Source organism: Rhynchophorus ferrugineus, unplaced genomic scaffold, assembly GCF_030347505.1.
Source record: "Rhynchophorus ferrugineus isolate W39M unplaced genomic scaffold, kcgeb_rfMv2 rfM1, whole genome shotgun sequence".
NCBI classification, from domain to species: Eukaryota; Metazoa; Arthropoda; class Insecta; order Coleoptera; family Curculionidae; genus Rhynchophorus; species Rhynchophorus ferrugineus.
In genome coordinates, this window is record NW_027472580.1 from 14,458,136 (window position 1) to 14,477,085 (window position 18,950).

At 31.1% G+C, this 18,950-nt stretch overlaps 2 protein-coding genes across 4 annotated transcripts in view; both read left to right on the top strand.

The window, feature by feature from the left end:
* LOC143195091 (synaptotagmin-15) overlaps window positions 1–18,950 on the top strand; it is a 345,027-nt gene that overhangs the window by 66,583 nt on the left and 259,494 nt on the right. The window lies entirely within an intron of this gene.
* Window positions 15,203–18,950, top strand: part of LOC143195049 (uncharacterized) — an 87,160-nt gene continuing 83,412 nt past the window's right edge. For both annotated transcript variants that reach the window (XM_076401904.1, XM_076401912.1), the window contains exon 1: window positions 15,203–15,339. The gene's annotated coding sequence lies outside the window, so the exon portion shown is untranslated. The remainder of the gene's footprint in view (window positions 15,340–18,950) is intronic.

Sequence of the window (18,950 nt, forward strand, 5' to 3'; positions counted from 1 at the left end):
CACTATTGTAGTTCGAATAGGAAGTTTTGGCTCACCCAGCGTCCAGATACATCTCGGCATAGATGGCATACGGTTTCGAAATACTAAAGAAGAGCGAAAATGGGCAGATACATTGCGTCGCTGTCAAAATAAAATAAAAAACATGATTCTTCGAGCACGATAAGGCCATATTGTTAAATTATTGTGATTGGTATATGTTTTACTAATTTTTCCCAGTAAATACCTTTTTGATGTGAAAAATTGCGTTAAAAAGCGCTTATTATTAACATATATGAACTTCGAACTTAAACTATTGATATTATTCACTCTTCTAAAATGTTTGTAACCTCAAATTTATTTCAATATTTAAACTCAGTACTATAATATAAGTCACACCTTTTTATATAAGTATTATATGCTTATCATAGTAACAATGTATATTATTGATGTATGTATATATGTATATTCTACTTTGTTAAAACACAGCTGCAACTAATTTCATCTTGAGTACCAACATTTCGCGATATCTTTAGAAATGTTCTCGTAAAGTTCCGCAATTCCAGCGATAGGGTCTTTCAGACTATTAATACCTGCATTTCTAAGTTACTTATACTAAATATATATGTGCAGCGCAAAATATTCTCGGGAATTTGAGTTCGCAAACTTATTTTGTAATTTCATTTAAATGTAAAAACTATTTTGTGTTATTTCCACACATTTTGTTTTATAATCTTCATAATTAATGTGTCTAAAGTCTCATGTGTATTAAATTAAAACAACTTTAATGTATAATATAATAGAATATTATATAATTAGGTTACTACATTATTTTTGCGTGATATTTTGCCTTCTGGTGCCAGTCTGTGGTTATTTCTATATTTAAAAATGAATAGACGGAATATATATACTTTTTTTGTAGCACTCGTTATTGTCAGAACAAGGGTTGTATAAAAAATTACGAAAATGTTATATTTTATTTAAATGTCGAAATATCAAGGGAGTGATACAGAGGACTTTGATAAAATATTGACAGATTGACAAATTTTTAATTAGTTTAAATCAAAATATTGACGAATATGGGTAACTCAATTAATATATTCAGTCAAGAGCAAAAAAAAACATTGGAACTCATACTGAAGAAAATAGAGATGCTCGTAGAAGATATAACGTATAGAGTCATAATGATGTACATAGAGAAAATTGTAAGTTTAGAAGATCGGTTGCCCTATATTTGGTTTCGTGATTTACAATACAATGATGAATATTTAGAAATGTGCTGTGGCGGATACCAAGCATTAATTATTGAACCATGCCCTGAACCTACCTTACGAATTATCTAAGATATAAATACTTTAAATTTCGGGCTTACAATGTATGTACTCCAGAACTAACTTTGGTTTAAAAAAGCATTTAAAGTACAAAAGTATGATTAGCGGCAGAATTGTAATTATATGAATGCCTTACTGACCGATTGTGATTCAGAAAAAAATAATTTCTTGCGCGTGTCGCAGGAAAAATTATTCAGGCACCCATATGGTTACTAGAGTTTCAAATTGTATTCGATGATTGCTTGAATATACTTGATAGTTTAATGAAATGATAGCATAGGTTGTTGAATCTTTTAAGTGATCATCTTAAGCTTTTAGGATTATAAAAGTCCTTCGAGTGGTGGTATTAAATTCACTGTCGAATATCATAGATATTAAAAACAACTATTTCAATGAAGATGAGAAGATATATATATATATATATATATATATATATATATATATATATGTATATATATATGTATATATATATATATATATATATATATGTATATATATATGTATATATATATATATATATATATATATATGTATATATATATATATATATATATATATATATATATATATATATGTATATATATATATATATATATATATATATATATATATATATATATATATATATATATATATATGTATATATATATATATATATATATATATATATATATATATAAAGTAGGCTGTAAGTAATAATAAAATCATACAATTTACAACACAGATAAATGGAATATACAATAAAGATGAGTAATAGGGAACATGTTGTAAAAAGACTTCTTTTTCCCGCAGCTAGTTGGTAAATAGAATAAAAATAGGAATAAAAACATATTATACATTTTTATATTTTATGTATTTGAAAGTCTTCTTCAACTAGGGGTTTGTCTGGACTGTACCTACACTTTAACATGGGTTCCGAACCACGGTCCTCAGCATGAAGCCTACCGACTGGTGAGTGACCAACTTAGAAATCATCCCAGAAGACATTCGGCCTTACCCAGCTTGGTTACAGGCATTATTGTGATCATTTTCCTCGTCGGATTTTACACTTTTGTCTAGGACAAATACAAATGCTCGAATTCCTGGGAACATTTTATGTAGTTTGAGGGAAATATCCAAAGGGAAACATAAGAAAAATTCAAAAATATATTGTCAATGTATAATAAAGGTGCTCTTTTTCAAAAACTGTCCGTTTTAATTTTTTTCACAAAATCAATAATTTTTTTCATATCATCGAGCTAATTCTTTTGTTAATGTATTAATAACCCACGCAATCACTGAAACCGGACAAATCATAAGAAATTTAATAAAATTGCAACATTAATCACTGTGGCAATAAATATATATCTCACACTCACAAACAGTGCCCATGGCGTGATATTTAGAAAGTGATAAAACAATTATAAACTTAAAAATACGAAAACAATGTTTTGTGGTTTTGCTAAATTTTTGTCGAAAATTGCGGGTATCAATGCCGGTAATTATAGCGTAAAAACATTTTTGTAAATAATTTAACAGCAATTAGTATTCCGTACCGGCACGTGCAGTATACCTTTTTGTGCAACCGTTTCCATACAGATGTTTGGGTTTTTTTATATATAAGAGATATATAATACTTTTATAGATACTCAGTTTACTAGTAGCGTATAAATATTTCGTAATAGCAAAAAAGAAATAAAAGACATCTGCGGTTAGTAGTTTTCTTAGTAAGAATTTTTTCTTGTATCGGGCACGTAATATTACTGGTCTTGTCTAAGGAAATTTCTTTCATCTTATATTCCTCAGAGAGAAAAAAAGTTACATAATATTTGTTTACTTATTTTATATTATAAGCATAGAATATTTGTTAAAACTATTGAAGATATTAACGGATATACCAGTCTAAAGAATGCATAAAAATGTGAAAAAATTAAAAATTCATAAAGTTTGAAATAGTTTATTTTGGAAATGGTTTTGTTTTAAACATAGAAGAACTATTAATTTACTTTAGAACCTGTTTTATTCAATGGAAGAAGAGGCGACTTCTTGATCGTCGACACAAAACGATACTGACAATTCATATATATTCGAACATTAGCCTACGTCTAAGTACCTACGGCTACGTCTCACTTATAATAGTCACATGAAATAACACTTCTCTGAATGGACGTGGTCGTTGCCTCGTTTGGACAACCTATAGTTCCAATGAAATTATTGTTGAGTATCGCCTGTAGCTTAGAAGATCTTTGGAATGACACTATTTTTGTCCAAATTTCCATAGTTTTCCTCTGTAGAGTGTTTTTTTAAAAAAAATCCTATTTTCCAATAGTGTACGGCTGAAATTGAGCTACCATGATCCGCTTTTAGTGGCTATTCACTGTGAACTTTAAGCTTTTGTCCAAATTCTACTAGACTATATTAGTTCATAACAACTTCAGACCACTTTTAGTCGCATTACATCGTAACACTTACACATCTGTAACGCTTGTCATGCAAATCCTCGCACTAGAGGTGTTGCTCAAAGCTCGAGTGTTTCCTAATTGGAATAGTTTATGGCCCGGAGCTTTTGAGCACCTTCAGTCCACCTTCTGTGACCTTACAGCTTCTGCAACGATACTATTGCCCGAACTCCATTTAATACACCAAGGAATGCTGTCTCTTTCTCTACCTGTCTCCTTTTTTGATGAGTAATTTGATTTAATGCATTCAAAATAGAACAGCTTTTTAATCTCCTAGGTATACGAGCGACTGCGCTATTAATTTATTTTAAAAATTGTTTTATTCAAAGGTAGAAGAAGGCGACTTGTTGAATGGCGATGAAAGACTTGAATTTAAATCTATTCGAACATAAACCAAACAGCGAATGTCTAGACGTCCCACTCATCAGCACCATTCAGTCACATAAACACCCCACGTCGTCTTCGAATAATCGCAGTCAAACCCGTTAACACTTGCGTGATATTAAATGTATATGAGAAATGAGGATGAGCACCTGGTGATGTGATAGAAACTAACGGGATTATTTATGATTTATTCCAGTAATTAGATAGCCAGAAGAGACCGTCGAGTTTTTTTTTTCTTATTTCAGATTGACCAGCTAGAATCAACAGGTATTTTGCTGATGTCGCTTCGGGTTCGGGATAGAGACATTTTACTGACGACAGGGACTCTTGGATGCGACTTGGGCTGTCGTCATTGATTTAACTACTGGGGTTTGTAGATGGGTCGGTAGTTTGTAGAGTATTCACGTTCCCCATAAACCATGGGGCATTGAGTAAAGCGTGGACTTTTTGGATTGAAATACTTGGAGTAGTTCAAGTTGTCTCTCAGAGGCATACATGTACCATATCAGTGCTCCATAGAGGCAGACTGGATGGACTAGCATCTTATGCAGAGTCGCTTTCTGGGGGATTGCTGTGTCGGGGTTTGGCATGACTTGGGTGTTTTCTCTTTTAGTGTTGGGAATTCCATAATTCTGTAAAAACATTTTGTTTCCTGGGGAATACCATATTATTTTCAAAGACCAATTCAGATTGTTGTTATCGTTATTTGCTCTGATACAGGATGGATGCTCACATGTATGTATATAGATTCACATGTTTTATTTTAGTATTCGACATTTTAGCGCAGCCTAATGTAGGGTTCGAACCACGGCCATTGGCAGGTAGTTTGATTGATGGCAATTGGACAGATATTTGCTTGATTACTAACACGACAGGGATAATTTTTCTTGGTGGATTTTACAGTATAACCGTATATACAGTACCGTATATATCGTATATAAAATTCAGAGACCCAAAAATTATTTTACACAAAGAAACAAAAAATTACAAGCATGTACCGGCAGGATTCCAACCATTAACTATTGCAGTAGGAAAACCGTCCTGTCTTTTCGACCATCGCGGCTAATTTAACTTAATTACTACGTCACTAAACTAAATTTTTAAAATTAGAACTTTTTCTACCTACATTTAGTTAAATATTGAAGCTGAAGTGTGTTTTTTATCAAATAGTGTATTTTGTGTGCAGCAATTTCATCCGACAGATGATTAACTCATGCATAAAAAATACCAATTCCAACAATAACCGCAACTCAATCACGTATTATAATTGAAACCTATCCATTTTTAAACCTCTAATCTGAATCGATAATAATCATATACATGGCGCTGGCATAAAATCAAAAAACAAAATAGATACCGAATGGATATTCCTATGGATAAGGTGGATTATCTGTTTTTGAAGTGCGTAGTAGTTCGGCATAGGGTAATGGTTGTTTTACTATCTAAAAAATTGGTAAATAATCCATATTAATTAATTTGATTTTGTCCTCAATTCGAATTTCTCATACCGCTCAAAGAAACACCAATAAGACAAGAGTGGTATATTAGCGTAAAAAGTATTTTAGTTGTAGGTATGTTCGGCTGGTCGGTCGAAATGTGTGGCTGTCGAGGCGATTGTGTGTCCGAATATTCACTACTATTTTGTGGAAGGAATTCGCATGAGAACTGAAAAACTTGGTTGAAGAATGACTTGTTTATTTCGATTTAAATTAATACATGTGGTCGACGGGAGAATGGACAGGATAGTAGGTTAGGTAAAGGAAGTACGGTAGCGCTGTGGAAGTGGTACTGTTTCAAGGGGGTAGAGAAAAGAAAAGAGAGCGAGACGTCATCGTAGTTGTCTTTTATAGCCGGGAAGCGCATGGTACCAATTCACCAGCGTTGCCAATCTTTGACTTTGATGTAGGTGAATGCGTGGTGGCCTAAAGGCTTGTAGCGGTCGCTATATAGTAAATAATATAAACTTCTACATTTCTATATTTTCCTTTAATTTCTGTCTCCTTTCATATTTCCGTTCTCAAAATTAAATGTAGAAATCGATTTTCATCAAAAGATAATAGCCGACGCAGAGATCTTTCGTAAATAATACATTGATTGAATAAAATATTTAAAGCTAATAATAAAATATTTAAAAATTTAAAAGCTGTTATTTGATATAGACTTTTTGTAATTTTTTCACTTTAGGAAACCTATTTATTGAAGAATATTTTCAACAAAAAAACTGAACCTACGTAAAAAAATAAAGAAGGACTCACTAAAAATTATAAACTAACTTTTAATAAATAATTAAATCAAACTTAGATATTTAACACAAAAAAACATCCTTAAATAATATATATATATATATATATATATATATATATATATATATATATATATATATATATATATATATATATATACTAGTTAAACCTATTTATTTAATGTTAGATATTTACTCAATAAACTACGCAGTTATTTTATTTAATATTACAATTGGTCGGCCAAGTAAAAGTGCAGCTCATATGAGGAAAATGTTAATAAAGAAACAATGATAGAAAATAAGAAGAGTTTCAGGCCCCGGGGAGTCGCTTGACAAATGTTAACTAAACAACAACAAAAAGTTATTGTCCCCGCCGGGAATCGAACCCGAGACCTTCACTTCGGAGCTAAACTCTTTAACCATTACAGCATAGTAGTTATCTACAATGTTTCTACGAGATTTTATATGCTATAGTTAGTGCGTAAAAAGTAAACTGAATGATTTTTACACTGAACGACTTCCGATTTTCCGTCACATCAGCTCAGTAATAACATTACACCCAAATATTGAATTATGTTAGATAAAAAATATGTGAAAACTATGTACATGCTTTTGCAGTTTGAGGGTCTCCCCTCGATCTTCTCAAGCCAAGATCTTCTTATTTTAAATAGGAAAACTTCGTACATGCCTTTGAAATTTGGTCGTTTCCCTCGATTTACAAAAACCTTCCCACTCCATCAACAGATCCTGATATGGTTTCAATAGGACCACCTCTGAAGTGCACTCTTTCAAAAAAAGAAAGAATTTTGAAAATTGACGCACAATTGACGGAGAAATCTGGGAACATACATAAAAAAAATATACAGCCGAACATAGAACCCCTCCTTTTTCGAAGTCGGTTAAAAATAATGAATGTAGAAAATAGAATTTTAAACGTTGCATAATTAATGTCCCCATACACTGAATTATAGAGAAATATAATATTCAACGAGTCTAATAGTTAGGTTCGGTTGTTTAAGAGTTGTTTATATTGATAATTTTCGCATCTTATTTTCATCAATAGATATCGCCGATCAAAATACATGCAAATACTTAATGGATCCTTTGGAGTGGATTAGTATCTGCCAGTTCTTATTTTAATTTTTGCTATACATTTTAACATTGTTTTTATATTCCACGCGTTTACTTAAACTTCTTCAATATAGTTTTTTGTTTTATATTGTTTAATAAATTAATATATGTTTATTATTATATATGTTGGTTTAATGCATGGGGTTGCAAAATTATATACGTTAATAGAACACGAATATGTAAGAAACTAACATTTTAGACTATAATTTTGCTCAAAGGGAGAAAAAGCGAGAAAAATTGTACAAACTAAAGGTTTTAATCGATTTCTGACTTATCTAGCTTTAAACAAACATTAGACTCTTAACACAAATAATGTCAACCACGCATTCTGAATACAACTCTATAATGTAATATATTCATGGAAACGTGGCTAATTTTCGACACAACTCCACTCGTAAAAGGTTAAATAGGTATACTAAAAGGTATTTAAATAACAAAATTATCCTAATTATAATGAAAATCTCATTAGTTATGAAAACCTTATTATTTCAACTCTTAATTAAGACAAGGTCTTTAATTAGTGTAAAATTCAATAAATATTTTAATATCTAATAAACTATATTATTATAAATAATGAAACAAAATATTAATGTATATTGAAAACTTATAAAAAGTAATTATATATTATTTTTTAATCTAGTTTGAAAATAGGATGTTATTTCTATTACTATTTAAATTATTTTATATGTTCCATTAAATCGTATAACTTAGTTATATACTTATTAAGCTTCTGAATGTTTAAAGCAAAAAGTTGATTGACATTCCCAGAAGCTTAGTGCTTCAAAACGCTTGGTTCATTACTGATCAATTTATTTCACTTCATTTCAAAAAGTCATTTATTGAGAAAAATTGGTTCTATATATATATTCATCAAAACATATTTCATCATTTTCTACAAATTTTTACCGTAGTTATATAAAAATATACCGCCAAAAGTGGTGGACTACAGCAGTATTCATAAGATTATTTTCATTTAAATGAATGACTGTTGAAAACGACTTCTATCATTAGCGCTAATACATACTTAATAACATAAACTGAAAACTGTTATTTTATGTAAATACATGCTAAAACCATAGTACCCAGCAGTTATGTTAAGTTGTTTGCATTGATCCTGTTGATTTTCACCAATAGATATCTGTTAGGAAATACATGCAAACACTTGAATAGTAATTGTACTATTTCTATCTTCACAGTATCACATAGTAAATTAGTTTTATACATCACACGTTTTATTCTATTATTAAAGTCTTAGTTATTTGTATTCTTGAATAATATAACATATAATAGTGAGACATAAAACTTATTCGAGCTAGATAATTTGCAATCCTATTTCATAATTTTCAAAGTATTCTTCTTTAAATTTCATGTATATGTGGAAACGGTTCTTTGATCAAATCAAAGGTTTGGTGGAGATAAATTAGGGTATTACGGAAAAATGTCTAAGCAAGAATAACTTTTACCCAGCATAGCACTTAAACAATATTTCTTGTTAAAAATTTAATCATTGACTGTTTAAGGCATTAATAAATTCACCAATTTACCATTACTATTTTTACGTTCACTATTACATTTATACCAATATTTATTTGTTATTTTATTTTGTACTGTTCTTCACACTCTGTATATTTCATTAATGTTGGCACTGCAGAATGTTGTCAAATGGTTAATATATTAGCCAATATTTTGGGACAAATCCTGATTGACAAAATTCAGATTTATCAAAATTTGGTCTACTGTATTTTATTTATCTTGCTAAAAGTATCAAAATTTTTAAGAAACACTTATTTTATGCTTTTATTTTCAAAACAAATCTTATAAAATAAAAGTTAACTATCAACTGTTTCGATATTCAATAAGCTAGCAGAAATGAAACACATTTCAGGGTGTTTTAAAAGTAAAAAAAATCGATAAGGTATATCTGTAATTAACTTCTTTGCGGTTTTGTGTGTTTAGATTTCTCTAGCCATAAGTAAGCACTATGATTTGATACGTATGCCATTTTATTCTACTGGAATTCACCCAGAAATTACACAAGATACTTTCCGCCAAAAAATAACAGCATTGCAGATTTATAATTTTTGTTGAGTTGGTTTTGCGCATGAGAATGTGCATTTACATTACTTTTCTTATTTCATGAAAAGAAAAAAGCCGCCGACAAAACTTATTATTTGCTGGTAGAGACACAAGATGAGCATGTTACAACCATAAGAGAAGGAACAACTTGGTTTCGATTAAAATGTGATGATTTCAACTTTCAAAGTTCAAAAAAGCCTCCTGGTAGATTGAAAACGTAAGAGCGGGAATTGCAGGAGTTATTGGATAAATAACCAACACTAACTTATTATTATTTAGTAAAAAGTATGCTCAGCCATGTTCTTAAATGTAGCACAAGCCTTCCGATTAGGTTTGGCATGAAGGACTTGTTCATACTACAGAAAATGTTACCAAAACAATACACCGAACTACTAAAATCGTACATTACAGCCAGAATGTTTAGAGTTAAACAAGAAGCTTACTCTACAAAAAAAGCAGGTGTACCACAAGGCTATGTACGGCAGCCAAAGCTTTATCTACTCTACACTTGTAACATATCACAAATTGAGAATATTACGATGGTTACATTTGCTGATAATACTGCGATTATAATTGTCGGAGACAATAGCAAAGAAGCCACACGAAAATGGAACAAGCTTGGAAAATAAAAATTAACGAAAGTAAATCTGTGCAAGTGCAGTTCACCTGCAATCAGACTGTACAAGCCACAATAACATTAAATAATGCTAATATTCCATAGAGCAAGAACGCTAAATATCCTGGAATTAATCCTGGTGGAAAAATTCGCTGGAAGGCACATATAATGAATTAAGGAAAAGAACTGGAATTGAAATATAGGAATGTATTGGCTAATTGGAAGAAAATCACAATTATCAGTACATAATAAATTGCTATTACTTAAGCAAATACTGAAACGTATATGGCCATAGGAAGTTTTTTTATAGGGATGTTCTGCAAAGAGTAGCATAAACAAAATACGAATTTTTCTGAACAAAACCCTGAGAAGTATTGTGGCGCACGCAAATACTACAGCACTGACTACCTACATCAAGACCTTCAGATATCCACAGTCGGTTAAGAAATCAAGAAAATTGCAATAGGACATCCGGAAAGACTCCACTATCATGAGAATATAACAAGTATAGTATATATAGTATTGCAAATTTTGGTTACCATCAGAGGAGGGCACAGACTCAAAAGAATTAAACTATTTGATCTTTTGTACTGTTGTGTAGGGAGATGCATATAATAAAATATACTACTAAATACACCGGAGACTGAGATAGGGCCGATGGATCCTCCTAGTTATATACTAAGATTTAACTCATCATAAAGACAAATTGTTGGTTAGTTGGAAGGTTGGTTGTTTCACCAGTTTGGAATTAGTTCAGAAAAATATTTTTTAAGACGAACTTGCTTTAATGATGACTTATATCAATATCATTCTCTAGACCCTTGTGTTGATTGAAAATCGCTTTTCAAAATTTCATTAATAGTAATTAAATGATGTCTAGATCTTTTTAATGTATACAAAAATCGATTTTAAATAATCAATGGGACACTGAGAACGAGTAGATGGGGCTTCACAATGTATCGAACGATTACTTTTCAAAAGGCAGAATCCTGTTTCGATAATTGAATCAATATTATGTTAAAATTTGGGTCATTGATCCTCATCCCTGCCGCTATTTTAAGAATACAAATTGAACCATAAAATTCTTTTATAACTAACCGTATAAAGCCCAACCTGATCTCCCTTTCGATATCCCTTCCTTATCGAGGAGGCCTCGACAAGGTTAATCTTTGATGTATAAATTGTGGCTGGAACATTATCATACGATTAATATTTAAAGCAACACCATGGATATATGATCCAGAAACTTAAATTAACAAATTCGCGATGGAGTTCGGTATTAATGAGGTTTCTATTCTAATTTATCTTCATCAGCGAGAACAGCGAAAACTGTCAGGATTCGAAATTATATTAGTAATTGTACGGCGGCTCAGATGTTATACAGTAATTATGTTAGTAGCAAAAATTATACGCGGATCTAAACGATGATCGGTTAGCTACCCTAATTAGAAGTTTATGAAGTTTTAAAGGAATGAATAATGAATGAAAAAGGTTTACAAAAAATTATAACAGCTGTTTAGGCTTTGTGATGCGACTTTTATGTTTTTGGGAGTGCTGAATCTGAAATTGACTTCCTTTTGATCGTAGAATAACACATTTCTTTTGGGTAACTTATTACTTAAGTTTTATTTAAGCAACTATGTTAAATGAGTTATTACACTAAAATATAATGGAATTGACTTGAAAAATGTCACTTTATTTGCAAAATATTAATTATACATACATTTTTTAAATATATTTTCACTAGCATACAGTAAAACCTTTCCTTTTTACAGTCAGGTCTCTCTCTGTACATTTTTGACTTGTTGAATAGTAATCTGGTGTCTTTTCTTCACCTCTTTAATAGTCTGGTGAGACTGTTCACCTTGCTCACCCACATCTTTTAAATTTGCCTGGAAAACCGCAGAACAAGTTGGATCCTATATGCCTATTTCGCTGCTACCTTCAAGATCAAAATTATTTGAGTAACTTCTTACGTATTAAACCATTTATAAAAATATTACATTTCCAGTTCGGATTTCGAAATCACCACCCGACAATCGACCAGCTGCACAAAAGTTTGTTGAAAAAGCATCCGAAAAAAAATATATTGCGCAGCTATATTCTTGGCGTCTCACAAGCTTTTGACCGGGTATGGCATTTGGAATTAATCTACAAAATGAGCGTATTGCTACCGCGGAATTACCCTCGATTGCTAGAATCATATGTTTTCGAAAGAATATTTAGAGTATCGTATGAAGGGGCATTCTCATCACTTAAACCTATTTCGACAGGTGTTCCACAGGGTGGTGTCTTGAAAACTGAAATACACCAAAATTTTTGAATAAATCTTTAAAATTTTAAGGATTAGTAAACTTATGTATAAGAACAATTAAAAGTGACTTATATGTACTACAAGTTTGTATTATTGAAAATAGTAATAAATCAGAATAGTAATATTGAAACAACGAATCACTAATCAACTTCTATCAGATACCATTAAAGGTTTTTAAAAATTACAGTATTTTCATTCGAATTTCAACAGAGTATTCTTCACAAATTTTGTAGTGTGTCAGAACGTTGTCGCGCATGTAACAAGTCAATTGAAAAGTCCCCGGCTTACGATAGTAAAACACATTCTCTTGAGATCTGGGAACAGAAAATAGTCGATGGGGGCCAGATCTGGAGAATACGGTGGATGAGGAAGCGATTAAGCTCAGTTCATGGATTTTTGCCATCGTTTTCACTGACCTGTGACATGGTCCATTGTCTTGATGAAACAGCACTTTATTTTTCTTCAAATGCGGCTGTTTTTCGGCGATTACGTCCTTCAACGGTCCAATGGCGCTATGTAATAGTCGTTGTTGATGGTCCTTACTTTATCAAGGTAGTCAATGAATATTATTCCATGCGCATCTAAAAATACAACCGCTATAACATTTCCAGCCGACTGTTCTCGTTTTTGACGTTTTCTCACGCTTTGGAGCGGGTTTATCGTGTGCAGTCCACTCGGATGACTGTCAATTGGACTGAATCGGAGTGAAATAATTGAGCCGTGTTTCATCCGTTGTCATATATCGGCGCAAAAACTCGGGTATATTACGCTTGATCCTCTTCAAGCACTGCTCCGAATCATCAACTCGTCATTGTTTTTGGTTAAAAGAGAGCTCGCGTGGCAGCCACACTGCACAGAGTTTTCTCATACCTAAATATTCGTGAATGATATGATGTACACGTTCAGTTGGTATCTTTAGACTGTCTGATATTTTATTCAGTTTCAATTTACGGTCATTCAAAATCATTTTGTGAATTTTTTAAATACTTTTGTCGGTAACAACCTCTTTTGGGTGTCCACTGCGTTCAGCGCCCTCGGTACTCATTTCACCACCTCTAAACTTAGCATACGAATCCTTGATGATTGATTTTCCTGGGACAGTGTCCAGAAACTCGGTACCAAGCCAAATTTTTTCTTGAAATGTATTTTTCCCTTCCCTCAAACTAAAAAACATATGGATTTAATTCTAGTAGCGTCATCGATGGGTCAGGCTGGGGACTTTTTTACAACAATATGTTATTCAACTTGTACACTTGAAGAAAGTTTACTCTTTATTAATTTGTAATGTATTTCACATTGCTGGTTCTTTCATATACACAGCGAGAATCTACGGCGACAAATACTAAGCTTCATTGTCGATACGTGTCGCCCCACTGCCGTAACTCATGATTTATTCCTCTTAAAACTGTCGCAGTACAACAACTTTTCGTTGTCACTCATAGTGCACCACAGAAAACCTCATTTTTCTAGGCATGGAATAAAATTGCTCTTCTTGAAATTGCAATATTTTTTTTAAATTGTCCCATCACATGTAAACGTTGCCATATGGCGGAAAAACCTTATAATAACCACTATCTTAACAATGTACAAGGTAATATAACGGTGATTACAATAGCATTTGTCTATCAACTACGTCGACAAGTACCTTTCGAGAATATCTAAGAAACTATATGCATAGAGCAATAGAGAGAAATCTCAATAGGGGTCTATGGAGAAAGGTTTTGCTTTGCCCAACATCTAGATGGAGTTATAATCGGCCATACGTGTAATTTGATTGGTTAGTTTAAATCTCCGTTATAGAATATAAAATTATATAATATAAAATCATAAACAAAAAAACTTTGGTATAAATCAAAATTATCTCTTCTGTCTTTTCCCTTTTTCATATTCCCTTTTTCATCAATTTAATAGGATCTATTAGAGTTCTGTCTTTTTGATTTCTTATTCTGAAGGCAAAATTTGAGTTTTTCCGTGCCGAGATATTTCAAAGATCTACTGACAGTGTAATAATAGAATATTTTTCGCAGCAAGTTTGTTTCACGTCAAACAACCAAAGTAACGAATATCGAGAATCCAATTTTGAGTCATCCCTGGTCAGCGTTTCTTCGTACCTATTTTGTTAAAAACTGTGATTATGTGTGGATAATTATCAAAACACGTGAATTTAACACCTACATAGAATTATTTTGCAATTGGTTATATTGATACTATTAATTCAAGCATTTAATAGTTGCCAAAATTATTTGTTTACAACATGTTATAGAAATTAGTTTCTAAACATTTTTTATTGTGCCTCAGAGCGATATATACCCTCACTTTCTTCGTACTGACGTCCGTGTTTATCTCTCCATTGACCCAATATTCACTTTTCGTTATTCGTTAAACCCACATAGTGTACTTAAGCGAAGAAGAACGCGGCATGGTCAGTACCGCTACTCAGACGAGCCAACGCGATACGTTGCCAACGTCTTACAAACGCTGCAAGACGAATAAATACTTTTAGTACTGGTACCGGCGAGCTAGTTGTTAACATTTGCAATAAACCGAACAGACATTATATTATAGGTCGTTATTCTTTTGTTCGGCAAGCCACGCCACAACCACCTTGCTGATCGGCAACTGTTTTGTGAAAGTGACAGTTTTATGTTTAATTTGGGGACAGAAATCGCAAGTTATCTGTATCGACAGTTCTGAATATAGTTAGTTGAGGTTTGATGGTTGAACAGCTCGGTGTTTTGGTGTAGTTGTAAGTTGCGAGACTGTAACAAGCGGATAAATACCAATTTTCGTGGTGATTGAAAGCTGTCTTGGGACCGGCTATAATTGCAAAGGTGCGTTTAATTATCGATATAATGCTTTTGATTGAAGCATAATACGTAGTATATTTGATTAAGTGAAAGGGTTCTTTTGCTGGTAAATATGCAGTTAATGTAAATATGGTTTAATATTTTTAAAGATATTTTCCAAGATGAAATAATTTATTACTGTGATCAAAAAGCAGTAGGATTTCTATAATATTTGTTTCATCTCCTTCAAAGCTCAAACTTTGTTCCAATTTTTGAAACAGGTGTTAAATTCGATTTTGGATTCGTTAAAGACGTTAATTGACTTAAAACCATGTCCTCGATCGGTTTGTTGAATGTATAGTTTTTACGGAGCTAAATTCGATAAATAGAGCGGCTGTGGAATTATATGAGTGGATATTTGGTAGCAAAGTTGTTGTACCAAAAAATTTTTTTATCATCACAGCAATAGATTTATTTTGAAAAGTATATATAGCTTTTTTATAAGTGTAGATTTTGAATAGTTCTTGTACATTATGTTTATAAGTATAATTTTATAAATCTAGCGTTTGAAAATATCGAATATAACTATTATCAAATTCCGATTTTCCATTTTATTATTAATAATTTTATAGATTATTCCAATAATTCTGATAATGAAATATATTAATTATCTATTATATTAATATGTTATCTTGCAATAGTTTTTATATAGAGTATTTTATTAAACAAAAAATTTATAATTATATTTCTCTTTGTTTATTCATAATTTGGTAGTTGAAATTTAATTTTTGCTGTATAATTTAGAATTTATCAGAAACTCTAGCTAATAGCTAAAAACAATAATTAATTAATTATCTATTAGTAAATTTTAATATCCAGTTATATTTCAATTTCTAAAAAATATTCAAGTTAATTATTTTTCGCTGAAAAGTCACAAGGAATGCTGACTGATCAATACAGTGTTGAAATGGTAAAATTTCTGTTAAATATATTTTAATTTATACGTTCATCATGCCAGTAAAGTAAGATCCAACAGTATAAAAATTTTTTGATATGATTTTTTTTTGCTTTATGGAAGTTTACTTTTAGTTACGGATAATACATTGATTGAAATAATATTACTGATAATAAGCAGTATATCGTTGCCGCGAAAAATTAAAATTACATTATCTAATACACATTATCAATGATTTTAAAGACTTAACTATTGTATATAAATGGTCAACAAATTACTGTAGAATTCAATATTAAAATTAATATTAAAACAAGATATTCTGACGTGAACACACGAATGGAATGAATACTTAATATAGTTTCGCTGTATTTGGTAGATATTTTTAGTTTAATCTGTTCAAAGTTGTTTCGGCAGAAATACTTTCACTGGCGGAGAATGTAGTAAAAGACTACATTCGTCGTTTACAAATTTCATTAATTGATTAGAATGTTATAGGTAACTTAAACAAATGACGTTGCGCAACAACTTAACAAGCAGACCGGCTTTAATCCGATGTTAGAATATCTACCGGTTATTTTTTTAATTGACGCTAATCAATCAATGGAAAACATCATTGATAATTGATGGCGTGCGAATACGTCTTGTTTCATTAATAATTCTCAGGCCTAATATATTGTGTTTGCATCTAAACTTGATTTTATAGTTTTTTTATAATTATATTTGATGTGGTACTTAATCATAAATGTTTTTAACACATGGATCAGCGCTTCGTAGTTTGATGTGAAATTGATCTTAATGCCTAAAAAATATTCAATTGGATTTTAACAAAAAGGAACAGTAAAATACCTTAATAAAATTTAATATACCGCTGAAAATTTCAGTATATCTGTCAAAGGGTTGGTCTAAGGAGTATATGAGTCAATTCTAATTTGAATATACAGGATAAAGGAAGAAGCCGAAAAATCTTATTGGATAAAAATTTAAGGCCACCATAAAAATGACTGTTCAAAAGTATTAAATCAGAAGCAGAAACCCTATAGAAGCCCCGTAGAAATATGTAAGAAGGAACATGAAAGTGACGGAACAAAAAAATTGCATCAATCAAAAACACGTTGTTATTACAGTGAGTTTAGAAATTGTAGGAAGCAAATAAGATATATGTAAAAAAAACACTACTTATAGCTGCTTTATACGCATACCAGTTTAGCACATACTTCGAAGAATGGCAATGCTGCAAAGTGTTTGGTGGTACCAAACTGCTATATAGTTAATTGAGTTGTTAATATTCTAGGGAAATAATTACAGTTGCAGGAATATTGCTGGTCTTGATTAAAACCACAATTAATTTTGTGGTTCTGCCTGAAGCAATATTTTTTATGTCATGTGACTTCCATTTTACTTTTTACATATTTATTGCCTTGTCTTTTAGATATTTACTTAGAGTTTAAGCCTACGATTCATTACTCCATATTGGGGGACCTTGAATTTTTATCTAACAATTTTTTTCTACTTCTTCCTTTATCTTATACATTGAAACTAGCAGTTCCAGAGGGACTACTCATATACTTCTTAGACCAACTTCTTTGCTTGTTCACAGATATTTTTCCGTGAGAAATAATGTTGTTTAAAATATTTTGCATATATTATAGTATAGCTAGTTATATGGTGAGTTTAGCTTGATTCATCCGTAGAATATATACATCTATATATATATATATATATATATATATATATATATATATATATATACTATATATATATATATACTATAATAGAAAATTATTGTTATTATATTATAATTTATATATTATATGTTATTTCTCTATCATTATAATATTACTATTATTATATTATATTATTATTAAATTAAATAAAATTGAGATTTCCTTCAAAATTTGCACTTTGCAAATAATAAACCTCTAATTTAACATACGCTATTTGATTAGAAGTTGTAGAAAAATCATAATTTCTTTACCCTCTCCACAGAAGAAACAGGCTTTTTATTTTTACAAAATCTGAAATCAGTAATTATTTAAATAGAATGTTCAATTAACTTCATTTAGTACAGTCTTTTCCTAGACTGCTCAGACTGATTTGTGCTGTATAACAAAAGAAAGGACAATATGTACCTGTTTAATATTGTAAACTGCCAGGCCAATCAACTTAATAACTTGGGAATAACTAAAAAGACCAAAATTAAAATTAATTTATTCGAAGAGAAAACGCTGTCAACGTCAATTTTCTTGTCAATTACCTAGACATATATTCACCAAGTAGCTTGTTATAACCTACTAGCGACCCGCCCCGGTTTCGCACGGGTGCAATGCTGATACTAAATTAAATACACTACAGAAAAAATATGAACGTTGTATATAAAATCATAGCGGCCCGCTCCGACTTTGCACAGGCATAAAATATATATGCCTATGTCACTCAATGAAAACATGATTAAAATCGATCCAGTATTTTTGGTTCATTCATTACTGCCCTTGGCCTGCACGCATTAAATTTGGAGTAAAACAATTCCTCTTCCCCTATACTTACTATGAAGATTTCCTGCTATCTTTGGAATATCTAAATTCATACAATTTTTATTACATTACACATTTTTAAACGCAAATTTTAAATTTGTAATATCTCCGAAAATATTTGTTTAATTTACATGCTGTAAGGAACCATATTGATCTATATTAATTGCACA